Below are 5,800 nucleotides of genomic sequence, written 5' to 3'. Positions count from 1 at the left end.
CAACCAATTTCATGGAGTTGCACCACGTGACAAGAGAGAAAGAGAGGTGCATGCGGAAGAGAAATAGAAATGCTGAGGGCCCACTTGAGAGAGAGGCCAGCAACCGTTGGATTGGTGATCAACGGCTAGGATCCTCATTGAAATCGGTAGTACCGATTTATTGGTGCAACTACGTGGCACGCATGCAAGCCTCCCTTTGTGGTCCGTGACTCCAAGCACTCTCTCACCTTATGCCTCCACTCATCATTAAGAAGCACCAAACCCATTTTAGAATCTCTCTTCTTCTTCTATGCTTCTTTCACATAACCATTTGTTACCCCATTTGAAGCTTTGTGCATTTTTTGTTTCTGTAGGTTTTTTTTTTTTAATTTTACTGATAATTTTATTAACTTTTAATAATTATTATGATTGTTGTTATTATAATTATTTTTGTAATCTTTATGGTTAATAATGTTGATATTGTTGTCATTATTAATTTGTTGTTGCTGGACATTGTTATTCTTATTTATGATTATTAAAATCAGCAAGTGTTATAAGGGGTATGATGATTGGATTTTGTTGATATAGAATTTCTCAATTGAATTCTCGTTGTAAGTATAGTTCTAGACCAACAAAGAGTCCAATCATCAAAATGATGCTATTGTCGGGGAGTTGCAATGGTGTTATGTTATTGGTTATTGTATATATGTGAATATTGTAAATAGGTTTACCTTTTGCTTCTTTGTTAGTTTTTGCTAGTTTTAGGATTTAATTTTTTTGCTTCTTATTTGATTTTGTTTTCATTTTCTCTTGCTGTCATGAATTCTCACTTTGGCTATGAGTTTGGTTCTAACTATGTTGTAGGAAATGAGGGCTACAATGAAGATGTGTATCAAAAATGGGATAACCAAAGGTGGGAGGAGCCATATGCATATGATCAATCCTCATGGCAACAACCTCCACCAATGCACTATGAAGAAGAGCCATTCTATGATGCATATCAATCCAATGGCTATGGTGAATCCCCTTGTGACTTTCAAGAACAACCATCATATGCCTATGAGTCATATCCCCAACATAACCCTCAACCATACTCACAAACCCCTTCTTACCAACCATCTTCATATGACCCTAATCCATATCCATCCTACCAACAATCATATGAGCCATATGAACCACACATAGAGCCACCACTACTCCAACATCAACATTTTCAAGAGCCGCCCCCTCCATATTATTACCAAGATGAACCACCTCCAATACATGAAAACTTTCAACCACAAGATGAACTCTACTTTCCACCACAACCTCCTATGGAAGAATACTCATGTCCTTCAATCCAAGAGTCATATGATCCTACTCGTGATATCCAAGAGGAACAAGAGTCAAGGGATCGTCTCAAGGAATCATTGGATCAATTTCAAGCAACCATGGAGTGTGTTGTGCAACAAATGGAAAGAATGGAAAATATTGAACCACCACAACTCCACCTAAAAGAACCACCTTCCGACTATAATACCTTCCCCTCAAACAATGAACCCTCTCTTCCACCATCACCTCCCGATGAAGCCTTTATGCTAGAATTAAGGGATCTTGAATCTCTTATCTTAAGGCAACACGAGGAGGATGAAAAGAAATTTGAGGAGTTAAGAGCAAAAATGACTATCATGGTAGAAGCCATTGGCAACATAGTCTCATCCCGCCTAAGCCTATGCGATCAAAGCACTTCCATTGTGGAATGTGGAGAAGCAATGAAGGAGCTTAGTGAGGGAGTGAACTTGAAGCTCCAAGGTGAAGAAGAGGAGTTAAAGCAAGAAATGCAACAAGAGGAGGAGGTAGAGATTATTGAAGAAGAGGAAGAAGTGGTTGAAGACTTAGGAGATGCGAAACCACCTTGGGAGTCTAGGATTGGAGAAAACCCCTCCAAGATGATTGAATTTGATACTAAGGAGGAATGTGCACAACCTCCAAGGCATATCCCTTATGAAGAATTAGATGGGATAGAGCAAGAATTGAGTCCCCTTGGTGATGAAGATCAAGCATCAAGTCTTAGTGGTGAAGAATCCTTTGAGCATGAAGAACCTTCTCCTGTTGGGTTTGAAAGCGTTGTGGAGGTAAATTTTTCTCACCCTCCCAATTATGACTTGAGTAAGGGAAAAGGCTTAGATAATATTGTTGAACAAAGGATCACATTTGAGAAAACTTGTGAAGAGGTGGAGATCCTTAGGAAAAGGAGGATGGGAATTGAATACGCTTTGTCAAGATCCTTGGAATCACCTTTTCCTAGGTTGCCATCTACACCTTCATTTAAATGGGTGAAACTCATTTCTATTAGCTTTATTATCCCACTTGAATATGGTTTGCTTGAAACGGATGGCCAACTTAGGATGCTTTGTGGGATGAAGCGTAAGAAAAAGATGTTTCGTGGTTGGCGTTGTAAATCAAGGCTCATTATGGTTGATGCATCAAACATGAGATATAAAGGTTGGAGTAGTGCTCACCTAGATGGGTCTAGAAGGATTGTTGGTCACTTTATAGAGAATTCACCTTGTTCACCACCCGGATGGGCTAATAATGAGAGTCAACTTCAAGACGGGTGTGAAAACAAAGTGTGGGACCCCAGATTACAAGGAGAAAATCAATTTTGGGAGCCCCAAACTTGTGAAGAACTCCATCAACACTTGGTGCAAATGATAAGAAATCTCGAGCCACAATGGAGAACCAAGCATTGGTGGATGTTCCAAGATGGCTTCAAGCACAAGCCACCTTGAGAGGAGTTCCCCATAAGTCCAACTTAAGGACAATAAACAAAAGTGCTAGGTGGGAGACACCCAACCATGGTAATATCCTTCCATTTTCCTCTTTGTAAATATTGGTAATTTAGGTTTAATTTCATGTTTTGATTACTTAGTTGAGTTTATTTGGGACCCTAGTAGGTCAAATAAGGTTTTATGATGTTTTGGTAGCTGTTTGGAGGTTTGGAATGCTTGGTTTGGTGCAAAAATATAGAAAAATTTTGAAAAACAGAGCACCACCCACGCGCACGTGCACTCCACGCGTACGCGTAAATCAAGCAATTTCGGCCATCCACGCAGACACGCCATGTACGCGTACGCGTGGATTGAATTTTTCCACTTCCTATACATTCACCCGAGAGTTGTGCCTGAAGTGTGCCAACTTTGTGCCACAGGGCACGCGCACGCGTACCTTGCGTGTACTCGTCGACTCTCTGCTTTGCCATACACGCGTATGCGTCAGCCGCACGTACGCGTCGCTTCCATTTTCATCAATCCACGCTTACGCGCACATGACGCGCACGCGTGGATTGCCCTGTTTCACTCACCTTCTTTTCTTCTCTTCTTTCCATTTCTTTCCTTATTCCCTCTTCTCTTCTTTTCTTTCCACCCTTCAAACATCATCTAACACTACCAAATATCATGTAACACCATTTCTTTTAGTTATTTTAATTTTCATTTAACTTTTGTTTTCCATTATAAGTGTTGGATTACTAATCTTGTTTACTATTTACTGCTGCTGCTTATTGATAGGATGTTAGTTTAACATCATTGTTGTTAATTGTACTTGTTGGATTTCTTTGTTGGGGTTGTATTTGGTTACTTAGTTTGGAATTTTTCATGCTTAACACTTTTGAATACCAAGTACTTGTTACGTTGCCTTCATACATCTTAACTCTTTGAATTGCATGTTTTGGCCACCATGCATTCATCATCTATTAGGCAATTGTACATTATCAATGCATTTTTTTAGGATGCTTGCTCTAATTGATCACCACCTATTTCATGCATTGAGTTTGTGAAATTGTGAAACTGGATCGAAAGCTTACCTAGCGACATATTTTTGAGCTTTTCAAGCTTTGTGGACCATGCTTGCTATGTGAAATGATTTTTGACTTCTATATCCTTTTTCCTAAGTTCCATAGAATCCATGTGTTTCACCTCTATGTCACTTAGGTGTTGCAACAACTTCAATATGTGTCATTGTTTGATGTGTGAGCTCTTTATACCATTTTGTTCACCAAGTTTACTTACACATCAATCAATGTCCATTCATCATCCAATTTCACAATTACTTGACTTTTGGCTTGAATGCTTTTATGCTTCTTCACTACTTGTTTGGTTTCCCTAACCTACAAGTCTTTTAAAGTATCTCAAGCACACTAGAATGAGTGAAGTGTATGCTTTCTTTTGTGTAAATGTGACAGCTTTTTATACTAGCGTGTGTGTGTGTTCTAAACCGCGCGCAATTTTAGAACCCACACACCTATTTTTCATTAATGTCACACTAATTCACTCGCTCAATTCTAGTGATTCACCTCATTCCAACAATTCACGCTTCCTTGCTTTTGTATTTTCTCATCTTACGGTGTTTTTTTTTTGTTTTTCATGATCGATGCACCATAAGCCAAAATGGAAGCAGAAGGAAGAACACGCAGCTACCGGTTGACCTACCAACTAAAGGTGGCAACTCGGAAAGTCGCCGTACCCCCTTGCTCATTTTTTTTAGTGCACCGAGGACGGTGCAAACTTTTAAGTGTGGGGAGGTCGTCTGACCACTCGGCATTTTTGGGTAACAAGTTTCTAATCCCAACACTTTTGCATTTCATTTTAGGATTCTTAGTTGCACTTTCTTATTTTGCATATGTATATAATAAGCTTAGTCAAAATCATGATATTTTCCAAGGATTTTATCTATAAGACACCCCAATTGATTGAAAAAAAAAATTTAGAACTTGCTTGAATTATATACTTTGTGAAACATGACTTTTGAGCTAAGAACACAAGCATGTGAGATTTGAGCCTAATTGTGTGGTTACATCATATATAACCACTTATTTTCATTCTTGTGTGCATTATTCTCTTCCTATGATTGTAATCTTTGATTTGTTTGATTCTTTATGTCCATTACTTTGTGTATACATACATTTATATGATTGAGGCCATTGTTCAAATAGCTCACTTACCCAAATAGCCTACCTTTTATCTTCCATTGTTAGCCAATTTTGAGCCTATGCTTAACCCATTTGTTCTTAATTGTAGCACATTACAAGCCTAAGTGAAAAACAATAAATGTTCTTAATTTGGATCTTTGATTAGCTTAGGCTAGTGAGAGTGTTCATTACTTGATTTTGGAAAAGTTGGGTACATTGGGTAGAGATAAAAGTGTGTTTATGTTTTTGTTGAAAAATCTTGGAAACTGGGTACATACTCATGTTTTAATCATATGTAAACCATATGCATTGATGTTCTTGTATATATATATATATTAGTTTGAAAAGAAAAAAAATTAATGAAAAAAAATTAATAATAATAAAAAGAAAAAAATATAGAAAAAAAAAGAAAGAAAAAGAATTACAATAAAAAGGGGACAAAAATGCCCCAAAGCAAGGTTCAATAAAAGTCAATGCATATGGGTGGTGATCAAAAAGAGAATGCATGAGTGTGTGAAAAAGTGAAGAATGGATAGCTAGGTTTGTTTAGAATTGTATAGGTTGTCATAGGTTAGGTGGGAAGTTTAAGTTAATCAAAGATTCAAGTCTCAAGCCCACTTGACCATATGCGTCCTCCTACCTTGACCCTAATCCCATTACAACCTATGGGAAGTCCTCATGATACTTGTATGCATGCATGAAATAATTGTTGATTGTTAGATGAAAAACAAATCTTGAAAAACATGATTAGGGGAGAATTGAGTGAATCAACCCCATACACTTGAGTGACTAGAGCAGATACACATCCGGTGAGGGTTCGATTGCTCAATTACATGTTTCCACCCATGATCATCTCCTTTCTTGCAAGTTTGT

The sequence above is a fragment of the Arachis ipaensis genome, chromosome B10 (genome assembly GCF_000816755.2).
Source record: "Arachis ipaensis cultivar K30076 chromosome B10, Araip1.1, whole genome shotgun sequence".
Classification (NCBI taxonomy): domain Eukaryota; kingdom Viridiplantae; phylum Streptophyta; class Magnoliopsida; order Fabales; family Fabaceae; genus Arachis; species Arachis ipaensis.
Note: the sequence above shows the minus strand (reverse complement) of the source record.